General features: G+C 43.3%; 1 protein-coding gene across 1 annotated transcript in view; it reads left to right on the forward strand.

Annotated features, from left to right (window-relative positions):
• The window catches only part of LOC123733061 (NACHT, LRR and PYD domains-containing protein 1 homolog), a 125,329-nt gene that overhangs the window by 77,276 nt on the left and 32,863 nt on the right, over positions 1–15,190 (forward strand). The window lies entirely within an intron of this gene.

A 15,190-nucleotide genomic window follows, 5' to 3' on the forward strand; every position in this document is an offset into this window, starting at 1 on the left:
GTCTAGGATGGCTGGAGTCTTTGACAATTTTTAGGGCCTTCCTCTAACATAACCTGGTATAGAGGGACTGGATGGCAGGAATCTTGGCCCCAGTGATGTACTGGGTCGTACTGACTAGCCTCTGTAATGCCTTGCGGTCGGAGGCCGAGGAGTTACAAATACCAGGCAGTGATGCAACAAGTCATGATGCACTCGATGGTGCAGCTGTAGAACTTTTTGAGGATCTGAGGACCCATGCTAAATCTTTTCAGTCCCCTGAGTGGGAATAGGCTTTGTCGTGCTCTCTTCGTGACTGTCTTAGTGTGCTTGGACCATGATAGTTTGTTGGTGATATGGACACCAAGGAACTTGAAGCTCTCAACCGCGACTACAGTCACGTCGATGAGAATGGGGGCATGCTCTGTCCTCCTTTTCCTGTAGTCCACAATCATCTCCTTTGTCTTGATCACATTGAGGGAGAGGTTGTTACCCTTGCACCACACGTTCAGGTCTCTGACCTCCTCCCTATAGGCTGTCTCATCGTTGTAGGTGATCAGGCCTAACACTGTTGTGTCATCGGCAAATTTAATGATGGTGTTGGAGTTGTGCCTGTCATGCGGTCGTGCAGTCATGAGTGTACAGGGAGTCCAGTCCCTCCTGCAGCAAAGATCCCCCACAACATGATGCTGCCACCCCTGTGCTTCATGGTTGGGATGGTGTTCTTCGGCTTGCAAGCCTCCAATGCGTCAGCCCAGTCCAGCTCATCCTGCTCCTGCTCCTCGCACTAGCCCTGTGGTGCATGTCCTTAGTCTGGCGCGTCCTAAGCCAGCCCCACGAATCAGGCCTTCAGTGCGCAGTCCCCATCCAGAGCTTCCGGCAACAGTGCCTCGTCCAGAGCTTCGGGCGACAATGCCCCGAAGAGAGACGGCCCACAGTCCGGAGCCAGCAGACACGGCCCACAGTCCGAAGCCGAGAGAGACGGCCCACAGGCCGGAGCCGAGAGAGACGGCCCACACTCCGGAGCCGAGAGAGACGGCCCACACTCCGGAGCCGAGAGAGACGGCCCACAGTCCGGAGCCGAGAGAGACGGCCCACAGTCCGGAGCCGAGAGAGACGGCCTACAGTCCGGAATCGGTGCAGCGAGAGTCGCCCTACAGTCCGGAATCGGCGCAGCCAGAGTCGCCCTTCAGCCCGAGGTCTCCAGCAGTTTAAACGTACCCAATTTAAACAGGTTACTACTCTGGCCCAGAAACTAGAAATTGCATATTATTATTATTATATTTGGATAGAAAACACTCTGACGTTTCTAAAGCTGTTTGAATGGTGTCTGTGAGTATAACATAACTCATATGGCAGGCAAAAACCTGAGAAAAATCCAAGCAGGAAGTGGAAAGTCTGAGAATTGTAGGTCTTCATTTGATTCTCTATCGAAGCTACAGTGTCTGTGGGATGACGTTGCACTTCCCAAGGCTTCCATTGGCTGTCTAAAGCCTTCAGAAAGTAGTTTGAGCATTCTCCTGTCACTGGGCAGATAATAGGAGCTCAGTTATGCCTGCCATATGAGTTCTGTTATACTCACAGACACCATTCAAACAGTTTTAGAAACTTTAGGGTGTTTTCTATCCAAAGCTAATAATTATATGCATATTCTAGTTTCTGGGCAGGAGTAGTAACCAGATTAAATCGGGTACGTTTTTTATCCAGCCGTGCAAATACTGCCCCCTATCCCCAACAGGTTAACCTCTAGAGGACCCCTTCCCGCTCTGATCCCGGTACCGGGATTTATTGACAAGATACCATAGCGGGAAATTCAAAACTGCAAGAATCTAATAATTTCAATTTCTCAAAAAATCTACTATTTTTCACCATTTGAAAGATAAACATCTCCTAAATCCAACCACGTTGTCCGATTTCAAAGAGGCTTTACGGCGAAAGCATAAAGTTAGGTTATGTTAGCCTCTATGGGCTAGGTGGGACGCAAGCGTCCCACCCGTGGTGCACTCCATCAACAGCAGGTGCATTTCAAGAGCGGCAAATTTGAATCCAAATAAATGTCAAAATTCAAATTTTTCAAACATACAACTATTTTACACCCTTTGAAAGATAAACATCTCCTTAATCTAACCACGTTTTACGATTTCAAAAAGGTTTTACGGCGAAAGCATAAATTTAGAGTATGTTAGGACAGTACATTTACAAGAGTTGTGTGTAATGTTTTGTCAATTCAAAGACAGGGTCACCAAAACCATAAAACCAGCTAAAATGATGCACTAACCTTTTACAATCTCCATCAGATGACACTCCTAGGACATTATGTTAGACAATGCATGCATTTTTAGTTCTATCAAGTTCATATTTATATCCAAAAACAGCGTTTTACTATGGCATTGATGTTGAGGAAATCGTTTCCCTCCAATAACCGGCAGTCAAGTCAGCACCACAAATTAAATAATTAAAATTAGAAAACATTGGTAAAATATTATATTGTCATTTAAAGAATTATAGATTTACATCTCTTGAACGCAATCAACTTGCCAGATTTAAAAATAACCTTACTGGGAAATCACACTTTGCAATAATCTGAGCACTGCGCCCAGAAAAATACGCGTTGCGATACAGACTAGCCGTCATGTTGGGGAGATCTAAAATTGAAAATACTATGTAAATAATCCATTACCTTTGATTCTCTTCATCAGATGTCACTTCCAGGTATCACAGGTCCATAACAAATGTAGTTTTGTTCAAAAAAGCTCATCATTTATGTCCAAAAATCTCCGTCTTGTTAGCACATGATCTAAACCCGCCGGACTTCACTTCATGAACGAGGGGAAAAAATATATTTACGTTCGTTCAAACATGTCAAACGTTGTATAGCATAAATCATTAGGGCCTTTTTTAACCAGAACATGAATAATATTCAAGGTGGACGAATGCATTCTCTTTTATAACGTATTGGAACGAGGGTACCCAACATGAACTCGCGCGCCAGGTGTCTAATGGGCCATCATCGTTCCATGGCTCTTGTTCGGTCAGATCTCCCTCCAGAAGACTCAAAACACTTTGTAAAGGCTGGTGACATCTAGTGGAAGCAATAGGAAGTGCCAAAATATTCCTCAGCCCCTGTGTTTTTCAATGGCATAGGTTTAAAGGTAATACAACACATCAGGTATCCACTTCCTGTCAGAAAATGTCTCAGGGTTTTGCCTGCCAAATGAGTTCTGTTATACTCACAGACACCATTCAAACAGTTTTAGAAACTTTAGAGTGTTTTCTATCCATATATAATAAGTATATGCATATTCTAGTTACTGGGTAGGATTAGTAACCAGATTAAATCGGGTAAATTTTTTTATCCAGCCGTGCAAATACTGCCCCCTAGCCCTAACAGGTTTTAAGAGAGTACATTGAAAATAGCTGTGTGTAATGTTTTGTCAATTCAAAGACAGGCGTCACCAAAAGCAGAAAACCAGCTAAAATTATGCACTAACCTTTGACAATCTTCATCAGATGACACTCCTGGGACCTTATGTTAGACAATACATGCATTTTTTGTTCCATCAAGTTCATATTTATATCCAAAAACAGCATTTTACAGTGGCGGTGAAATTCAGATTATTTTTTCCCTCAAATGCTTCCGGTGATCAGCGTTAAAATTTACAAAATTACTATTCGAAAACATTGGTAAATTATAATATTGTCATTCAATGAATTATAGATTAACATCTCGTAAATGCTACCGCATTGCCAGATTTCAAAATAACTTTACTGGGAAATCACACTTTGCAATAAACGGGGTGCTATGCTAAGAACAATAGGCTAGGCTATACAGGTTAGCACCATCTTGGAACCATCTAATATCAATAATACTATTGTAAACATTACCTTACCTTTGATTATCTTCATCAGAAGGCACTTCCAGGATACCCAGGTCCACAACAAATGTTGTTTCTTTCGACAAAGTTCATAATTTATGTCCAAAGAACTCCAAGTTGTTCCACGTTGTTAGCACGTTCAGTAGGCTACTCAAAATGTAGGGCGGGGGGGAGGAAGTCACGACGAAAAGTTTAAAAAAATCTATTTACGTTTGTTCAAACATGTCAAACGTTGTTTAGCATCAATCTTTAGGGCCTTGAGAACGTGAAACGGATAAATATTTCAACAGGACCTCTCCTGTGTCTTGATAAACGTTTGAAATACAAAGTCTCATCTCACATGAATGCGCATGTGCGCGCAATAATGAAGTGACGACATCCCAGGGACGTCAACTTCCCTTCCTTGTCATCCGGTCTCTGTTCATCATAGATGCTTCAAACAACTTTATAAAGATCGTTGACATCTAGTGGAAGTCGTATGAAGTGCAAAATGAATCCTTTGTCACTGTGTGTTCTTTTAGCACTCGAAAATAGTACAGCCACAACATTTTCATTTTCATTTCCTGCTTGTATTTCTCTCAGGTTTTTGCCTGCCATAAGAGTTTTGTTATACTTACAGACACCATTCAAACAGTTTTAGAAAATTCAGAGTGTTTTCTATCCAAATCTGTTAACCTCTCTAGGGTAGGTGGCACCAAATCGTCCCACCTACGTAACAGCCAGTGGAATCCTGTGGCGCGTTATTCAAATACCTTAGAAATGCTATTACTTCAATTTCTTAAACATATGACTATTTTACAGCTATTTAAAGACAAGACTCTCGTTAATCTAACCACACTGTCCGATTTCAAAAAGGCTTTACAACGAGAGCAAAACATTAGATTATGTCAGCAGAGTACCCAGCCAGAAATAATCAGACACCCATTTTTCAAGCTAGCATATAATGTCACAAAAACCCAGAAGACAGCTAAATGCAGCACTAACCTTTGATGATCTTTATCAGATGACACACCTAGGACATTATGTTATACAATACATGCATGTTTTGTTCAATCAAGTTCATATTTATATAAAAAAACAGCTTTTTACATTAGCATGTGACGTTCAGAACTAGCATACCCCCCGCAAACTTCCGGCGAATTTACTAACAATTTACTAAATTACTCACGATAAACGTTCACAAAAAGCATAACAATTATTTTAAGAATTATAGATACAGAACTCCTCTATGCACTCGATATGTCCGATTTTAAAATAGCTTTTTGGTGAAAGCACATTTTGCAATATTCTAAGTAGATAGCCCGGCATCACAGGGCTAGCTATTTAGACACCCAGCAAGTTTAGCCTTCACCAAACTCCGATTTACTATTAGAAAAGTTTGATTACCTTAGGTGTTCTTCGTCAGACTGCACTCCCAGGACTTCTACTTCAATAACAAATGTTGGTTTGGTCCCAAATAATCCATAGTTATGTTCAAACAGCGGCGTTTTGTTCGTGCGTTCAAGACACTATCCGAATGCTAAATAAGGGTTACGAGCATGGCGCATTTCGTGACAAAAGATTTCTAAATATTTCATTACCGTACTTCGAAGCATGTCAACCGCTGTTTAAAATCAATTTTTATGCCATTTTTCTCGTAAAAAAGCGATAATATTCCGACCGGGAATCTGCAAATAGGTAAACAGACGAAAAATAATAAAGCATGGGGTCGACTCGGGCACGCGCCTAAGCCCATTGTCCTCTGATCGGCCACTTGTCAAAGGCGATAATGTGTTTCAGCCTGGGGCTGCCTCGACATCGTTCAGCTTTTTCCCGGGCTCTGAGAGCCTACGGGAGCCGTAGGAAGTGTCACGTTACAGCAAAGATCCTCAGTCTTCAATAAACAGAGGCAAGAAGAACAACAACTTGTCAGACAGGCCACTTCCTGCATGGAATCTTCTCAGGTTTTTGCCTGCCATATGAGTTCTGTTATACTCACAGACACCATTCAAACAGTTTTAGAAACTTTAGGGTGTTTTCTATCCAAAGCCAATAATTATATGCATATTCTAGTTACTGGGCAGGAGTAGTAACCAGATTAAATCGGGTACGTTTTTTTATCCGGCCGTGTAAATACTGCCCCCTAGCCCTAACAGGTTAATAATATGCATAACCTAGCTTCTGAGTTGGTGTCGGAGGCAGTTAAAAAGGGGCACAGATTTTTTTCAAAATTCGCAATACTGCCCCCTAGCCCCAAAATGTGGAAAAAGTAAAGTGGTATGAATACTTTCCAAATGCACTGTATGTATGTTAGGGCAGTCACAGTGGCCTGTGCCTGCTAATCTGAAGCAGCTACAGTGTTTCCTGGGGTTTGCCCATTTTTACAGACGTTTCATCCGTGACTACTGTCATTTGGCAGCTCCTCTCACCACTCTCACCACCACCTCCACTCCTTTCCACTGGTCCCATGAGGCAGTGTTCCGGAAAGTCAAGCACCGCTTCACTTCCTCTCCAATCTTTACCCAGCCAGAACCAGAACTCAAGTTCATCCTCGAAATGGACGCTGCCGACACCGGGGTAGGTGCTTTTCTGTCTCAACGTTCACCCTCTGCTCAGAAGCTCCATCATGTGCCTTCTTTTCCTGCAAGCTCTCACCTGCAGAGAGACATTTTGACATTGGTAACCTGGGAACTTCTGGGCGTGAAGCTGGTTCTTGAGGAGTGGCGTCACTGGTTAGAGGGTTCGGTTCTCCCTTCATTGTGTAGACGGATCACAAAATCCTATCCTACCTCCAGACCGCCAAACGTCTGAACCCTTGGCAGGCCAGCTGGGAATTGTTTTTCGGAAGATTCAACATCACACTCATCGCCCCGGATCTAAGAATACCAATCCTGACACCCTATTCCATCAGTTCACAACTGACGGGATACCCTACCTCCTGGAGTGCTCAGCTACCCTGGGTGGAATATGCCCACAACATGCTCATCAACACCTCGTCCGGTATGTCACCCTTTGAGTGTGCTTTGGGTTACCAACCCCCTTTGTTCCCTGCCCAAGAGATCGAGGTAGCAGTGCCCTCAGTCCAGGACCACAGGCAAAGTTGTCATCGCACCTGGAGGAGGGCCCGGGCTGCTATTCACCGTGCCTCCACCAGGACCCAATCCCAAGCTAACCATTGCTGTGCTTCAACTCCAGTCTACACTCCAGGCCAAAAGGTATGGTTCTCGTCTAAGGACTTGCCCTTGAAAGTGGCTTCCAAAAAACTAGCCCCCCGATTCATTGGTCCATTTGAGATTGATAGTGTCATTAACCCATCTGCTGTGCATCTGAAACTTCCAGACTCTCTCAAAATCCACCCCACCTTCCATGTGTCTTTGATTAAACCAGTCTGCTCCAGACCTCTGTCCCCCCCTGCAGCTGCTTTTCCACCCCCTCGGCTCATCGATGACCATCCTGCCTATACCGTCCGGCGGCTTTTTGATGTGTGCCGTCAGGGTCCCAGTTGGCAGTATCTGGTGGACTGGGAGGGATACAGGCCTGAGAAGCGTTGCTGGGTGCCCCATCACATTCTGAACCCTCGTACAGGATTTTCATACCTCACACCCTGACTAGCCGGGTCGTATGCCTGCTCCTGCCACACCCCCTAGTGGACATCCGGTGTCTCCTTGACCTGCAGCCATTCCCCCAGTACACTCTCACTCTCCCCCTCCTTCTCCCTCTGTGTGTGTGTGTGTGTGTGTGTGGTTGGAGACAGGTGTGCTGGAGTCAGAGCAGATCCCCACCAGCTGCAACCCATTCCATAATCAAGACCTCTACAAATACTCAGTCCTGCCACTTCCAATCTGACAGATTGTAATCTCTGTTCAGTCAGTCATGCTTCTAGCTATTTGTTGTTATTTAAGATCCTGTATCCTGCTGTGCCCGTTTCCCTGCCTGACACTGTTTATCCTCTCACTGCAGTTTTGCCGCTCTGACTCTGGTTCCTGTCTCCTGTTCCACATCTCACCACCCTGCTACCCTGTTCTGGATTCAACACACCACCACTCCCTTGGATTCCCCTCTGGACCTGTTTACCCTGTCCCAACCAAGCTTACTCCAACCTCAGCCTACACATCTGGTTTCCTACAACTCATCCGAGCTTCCCCAGATCTGCACTCCATCTCTCCCTGTTGTAATAAATACCTTGGTTCATTCATCCCAGTTTCCTTGTCTAAGTCTCATCTTGGGTTCCCCTGTGCTGCTCCGCCTAACAATATGATTGAATTGTTTACAACACAGTGCCCCAACACTGTTTTCCAGCATCCCAAAACATAATATAAACTGCACTTCGTCATATATTATCTCAAAATGTAGTCTGAACATGTTGGAAACATGGTGGAAGGACCTGGATTAATTGAAATGTAAGAAAACCAACACCATCTGAAAATGTATTCATTTCATACACACATGTGCAATTAACATAATTTATACACATTTGACATCAGTCCAAATTCATTTTGAACAATACTTAACTACATTCAGAAAAAAAGCCATTAGAAGAAGACCTAAAGTGATTTTGTAATATTGTTGAGATTTGGATAAATGCTATGCAAATTGCCATTCCATAACGGCATCGTTGGTATGACCCCCTTGACTTCTCAACTTTCTGGTAGAGTTTGGTTATTTCCAAAATAAACATCAAGTTGAAAAAAATAAACTATTGGAAATTCAATTTCAAGAAGAGACAGTTAAACGTGTAAAGAACCATGATCGTAAGGTTCTAATTGAAACCTTCATGGTGCCATAAAGAACTCTTTCCTAAGGTTCTATAAAGGTTCTGTGGACTGGTGACAGGTTGTCACTTATCAAACCAATCAACTATTTTGCATAGATGGAGCTTCAAACAGAGGGTGTGTTTCTGAAATATGTTCAGCAACAAGCAAGCTGTCATAAGATACAAAACTAACGGTGAGCGTTAGAAGCCAGCCCTGCCATTGAAATGCAAAATGTGAAACTGAAGTTCTTTAGAGTTCCAATATTCAAGACAACAAAAGGAGATTTGGAAGGATGGCGTTGCGAAACTACAGGACACATCATGACATGTGTCATTTGGTCAGTGCATAAGAAAATAACAGTCAAGCAGTTGATAAGACGCTACATCTTTATGGTGTATGTTCTAATTGCATTTCATAGGAACATTCCATAGACTTGTAAAAATGTCCACCTGAACTGAAGTATGAAACAATGATTCAAGTTGAGGGAGACAGTTACATCATTGGGACACATAATATTTACCAGTCATCACCCTGCAGTATTCTGACCCAATATTTTTATTTATTTAAGGTGTCAAACAAGAACACACACACACACACACACACACACACACACACACACACACACACACACACACACACACACACACATAGACACACACACACACACACACACACACACACACACACACACACACACACACACACACACACACACACACACACACACACACACACACACACACACACACACACACACACACAAGCAAGCAAACGTCTGTGGCTGATGTCACTGGGACTATATTGTCTCTACTGTGGAACTCTTTAATGATGTTAGTTTGGCATTTTTAAGTTTCTGACACCAGAGGGTCCTGTTATCACCTGTATGCAAGGCTCTGGAACAATGAGGTCCAAAACTCTAAGGAATTCTACCAATTAAAGGTGTTGGAGACACACAAATGCTTTACTCCAGGGCCCTAATAAGGCATAAACATTCAACGTGAACCTAAGTAAAGCTCTATTGTCATATGTGTGAGTGTAACAATGTTTCTTCTGTACCTCTCCTCGCCCCTACCTGGGCTCGAACCAGGGACCCTCTGCACACATCGACAAAAGTCAGCCTCGAAGCATCGTTACCTATCGCTCCACAAAAGCCGCGACCATTGCAGAGCAAGCAACAACTACTTTAAGGTCTCAAATAGAGTGACGTCACCGATTCCATTAGGCCTCAGCCTCAGTACAACCCTCACCCCTAAACAGGTCTCATTACGAGACCATGAGTCTGACTCACCTCTGCAACACATTTTACATTTTAGTCATTTAGCACATGGGGGGGGGGGGGGGGGGGTGTGGCATTGGTAAAGATACTCATTAAGAGGTAGGTTTTCAGACTAAACCTCCCCCTAACCTCACTCTCAATCCTACACCCTCTCTGTAGTGTTTTTGACAAATAACAAGACATTTTCACAAGTACAGAACTGATATTTCCTTTTTTTTACCTGGCCTTTCTGAGTTGGCACATCCTGATTTCATGGGCCATGATCCAGGATCAACACATATATAATATGATCCAGGGTCAATATAGACATATCTAACATGCCAAAAGACTCTGGTGTGACCCCTGACCTGGCAGCAGTGACGTAGTGAGAGTAGTAGTAGTGAGAGTAGTGGTAGTGAGAGTAGTGGTAGTGACTGTAGTGGTAGTGGTAGTGAGAGTAGTGGTAGTGAGAATAGTAGTAGTGAGAGTAGTAGTAGTGAGAGTAGTGGTAGTGAGAGTAGTGGTAGTGAGTGTAGTAGTAATGAGAGTAGTAGTAGTAGTGAGAGTAGTAGTAGTAGTGAGAGTAGTAGTAGTGAGAGTAGTGGTAGTGAGAGTAGTGGTAGTGAGAGTAGTGGTAGTGAGAGTAGTGGTAGTGAGAATAGTAGTAGTGAGAGTAGTAGTAGTGTTCATAACCAGTATGTTGAGGTTGAAGTGTCTGCTGTGGTCTCCTGCTCTGTTGTGTTTCCATCGTTCAGCCAGGTGATAGCAGGAAGAGGGATGTCACAGGTTAGAGACGCAGGGTTGTTCATCACCACACTCACATGTCCTGGACCTGGTTCTGACCACAGATAATGGGGGAGACTGGAGGGACAAAACACACACACACACACACACACACACACACACACACACACACACACACACACACACACACACACACACACACACACACACACATACTGTACACCTACATTTGTAGCATTTTGGGGTTGTTGTTTACGTACCATATACCTCCAGGCTGTACTCCTTGGCTGCGTTGCTGACGGCAGTGCGAGTTTTGCAGCAATGTGTCAAATCGATTAGAGCCCGGGTGGCCGTGTGGCGCTCCATCGCTGACCTTGGGTTGTGGCTAATAGTGTGGAGTTGCCAAGAGGTTAGCAATTATGCCCTTAAAGGGAAATTACACTCAAAAACCATCTTAAGTTATTTTTTTTACTGGTCCACTGTTGATACAGTCCCAAAATGTTTTATATGTCTGATGTCAACTTTTGTGTCACCGGCCACATCATCATACAGTATGACAATGACTTTTGCATCATACGATACTTCGCATCATCTTGATGTTGTGGCCGTCGACACTTTGATTCTTGTTTTTGAGTGACGTTTCCCTTTAAAGATGGAATTCGTATCGGTGAAACTGCCATGTCTGTTTGCGATATTACACATGCGATTTTGTCACACCCTGATCTGTTTCACCTGTCATTGTGCTTGTCTCCACCCCCCTCCAGGTGTCGCCCATATTCCCGTTATCCCCTGCATATTTATACCTGTATTCTCTGTTTTTCTGTTGCCAGTTCGTCTTGTCAGGTCTTAGCAGCATTCTTTTCCACCTTCCTGTTTCTCTAGTTCTGTTTCCTAGTTTTTCCAGAAATTTCTTAGACACTAAATTGCCAAAAGTATGTGGACAGCTGCTCATTGAACATCTCATTCCAAAATCATGGGCATTAATATGGAGTTGGTCAGCCCTTTTCCACTATAATAGACCCCACTCTTCTGGGAAGGCTTTCCACTAGTGAAGTTGGTCATTGATGTTGGGTGATTAGGCCTGGCTCGCAGTCGGCGTTCCAATTCATCCCAAAAGGTGTTCAATGGGCTCGAGGTCAGGGCCCTGTGCAGGCCAGACAGGTTCTTCCACACAGATCCCAACATACCTATTTCTGAATGGACCACACTTTCTGCATGGAAGCATTTTCATGCTGGAACAGGAAAGGGCTTTCCCCAAACTGTTGTCACAAAGTCTAGAAAGTCATTGTATGCTGTAGTGTTAAGATTTCCCTTCACTGGAACTAAGGGGTCTAGCTCAAACTATGAAAAAGAGCCCCAGACCATTATTCCTCACCACCAAAATTTACAGTTGGCACTATGCATTGGGGCAGGTAGCGTTCTCATGGCATCCGCCAAATCCAGATTTGTCACTCCAGAGAAGGCGTTTTTCACTGTTTCAGAGTCCAACGGTGGTGTGCTTTACACCACTCGAGCCAACAGTTGGCATTGCACATTGTGATTGTAGGCCTGTGTGCGGCTACACGGCCATGGAAACCCGTTTCAGGAAGCTCCTGACAAACAGTTCTTGTGCTGACGTTGCTTCCAGAGGCAGTTTGGAACTTGGTAGTGAGTGTTGAAATTGAGGACAGAGGATTCTGCCTTCCTGTTGTGTGAGCTTGTGTGGCCTACCACTTCGCGGCTGAGACATTGTTGCTCCTAGATGTTTCCATTGAACAATAACAGCACTTACAATTGACCGGGGCAGCTCTAGCAGGGCAGAAATTTGACAAATTGACTTGTTTGAAAAGTGGCATCCTGTGACGGTGCCACATTAAAAGTCACTGAGCTCTTCAGTAAGCCCATTCTACTGCCAATGTTTGTCTATGGAGATTGCATGAGCATGAGTTTGGCCATCTGGGCTGTTAGCTCAGAAACAAGATGGCGTCGAGGCCTCAATGCTTTTTAAGTTAAGGCCCATTTTGTGAGATTAAATGTCAAAAACGTTCATAGAGCGCTCATTTGACCGCTTCACGTCAAAGTACATGAAGCTACGGTGTCAGGAAAAAAAGAACCAGACATTTATCTATCGTAATTTATGAGAATTAGTACAATGTACAATTGCTGATGGTTAAAGTATTTTTTTCTTCAAAAAGTTAAAGATCCAGTTGTGACGTGTTCAGACGAATCCGTTAAGGTGGGTTTTGGAGCTCTATGTGATTTCTGTGATATTCTGTGATTTTCTGAAATCACACACACACAGTCAATGGGCAGTGACACAGTGTGGGGCTGAGAGACACACAGAGACTGCAATAGTTACCTGCGTTTGAACTATCAAAGAACCATCAGACCTAGAGCTCTGAAACTTTAGAAACCTGTTCTAGAGCTTAAGTCGGTCGTGCATGGTGAGTTATGTGGCTCTGGAACGTTCTCAGGCCGAGAAACAGCCAAGTACATTTGCAATGATCTCAATTCATTTTGACCATCGCGAAAATGACAACATTTAGAAAAGTCCCAGAGTGACAAGACTAGAGGTGCATTGAAACCGCCTCGGCCCATAGAGATGGACCCCAATGTTTCTGTCCGATAGCTCATTCAAGGACCCCGTAGCAATGCCCGGAAAAGGTGGATTTTCAGCATCAATTAAGGTCGTTGCTCGGGCACCGAATGACCTATCAAGCCGAAACTTGGGATTCGGGGTCGCCTCACATAGGCCTACACATAAAGTCAGAGCTGGACCCACAGCTAAAACGTAACTACATGTTTTACGTTTTTATTTTGTTTGATCTGGTGGCGCTGGGAATAATGGGCCTGCTCTGAAATATGTGATAGTTGGCTTCTAAACGAGTTGGAAAAAGTGGGATTGGTGTCAGATGGTGTCAGAATGACATCTAATTCACTGATGGACGCTGACTTGCTGGTTGACTTTTGTACATTTGCAATATGTTTAAAATGACAGACTGAAATCAACACTAATAATGGCATCACCATAGTCTCTAGGCCATGCCGAGTTCAAAGAGATGCCCCCCTTGACTGTAGCTCACTCGGTCTGAGCGCAGCGACCGTTCAAAAAGTAGGCCCAAAATGAAGCCTGGCCCTAAAATTCAGGTGCTTTTGGGGGACAGTGGCGGAACCGTTAGGGTTAGAAGGACAATTCAACCACAGGAATGTTCCTAAGGTCCTCCCAATTTGTGCAAGCCTAACCTTGACCGTGTGGCATTAACCCTTAACCTGTTGGGTCTAGGGGGCAGCATTTGCACGTCTGGATAAAAAAAATGTACCCGATTTAATCTGGTTACTAATCCTACCCAGTAACTAGAATATGCATATACTTATTATATATGGATAGAAAACACTCTAAAGTTTCCAAAACTGTTTGAATGGTGTCTGTGAGTATAACAGAACTCATTTGGCAGGCAAAACCCTGAGACATTTTCTGACAGGAAGTGGATACCTGATGTGTTGTATTGACTTTAAACCTATCCCATTGAAAAACACAGGGGTTTAGGAATATTTTGGCACTTCCTATTGCTTCCACTAGATGTCACCAGCCTTTACAAAGTGTTTTGAGTCTTCTGGAGGGAGATCTGACCGAACAAGAGCCATGGAACGGTGATGTCCCATTAGACACCTGGCGCGCTACTTCATGTTGGGTACCCTCGTTCCAATACGTTATAAAAGACTATGCATTCGTCCACCTTGAATATTATTCATGTTCTGGTTAAAAAAGGCCCTAATGATTTATGCTATACAACGTTTGACATGTTTGAACGAACGGAAATATATTTTTTCCCCTCGTTCATGACGAGAAGTCCGGCTGGCTTACATCATGTGCTAACGAGACGGAGATTTTTGGACATAAATGATGAGCTTTTTTGAACAAAACTACATTCGTTATGGACCTGTGATACCTGGAAGTGACATCTGATGAAGAGAATCAAAGGTAATGGATTATTTACATAGTATTTTCGATTTTAGATCTCCCCAACATGACGTCTAGTCTGTATCGCAACGCGTATTTTTCTGGGCACAGTGCTCAGATTATTGCAAAGTGTGATTTCCCAGTAAGGTTATTTTTAAATCTGGCAAGTTGATTGCGTTCAAAAGATGTAAATCTATAATTCTTTAAATGACAATATAATATTTTACCAATGTTTTCTAATTTTAATTATTTAATTTGTGACGCTGACTTGACTGCCGGTTATTGGAGGGAAACGATTTCCTCAACATCAATGCCATAGTAAAACGCTGTTTTTGGATATAAATATCAACTTGATAGAACTAAAAATGCATGCATTGTCTAACATAATGTCCTAGGAGTGTCATCTGATGGAGATTGTAAAAGGTTAGTGTATCATTTTAGCTGGTTTTATGGTTTTGGTGACCCTGTCTTTGACTTGACAAAACATTACACACAACTCTTGTAAATGTACTGTCCTAACATACTCTAAATTTATGCTTTCGCCGTAAAACCTTTTTGAAATCGTAAAACGTGGTTAGATTAAGGAGATGTTTATCTTTCAAATGGTGTAACATAGTTGTATTTTTGAAAAATTTGAATTTTGACATTTATTTGGATTCAAATTTGC

Source organism: Salmo salar, chromosome 08 (genome assembly GCF_965601325.2).
Source record: "Salmo salar chromosome 08, fSalSal1, whole genome shotgun sequence".
NCBI lineage: Eukaryota > Metazoa > Chordata > Actinopteri > Salmoniformes > Salmonidae > Salmo > Salmo salar.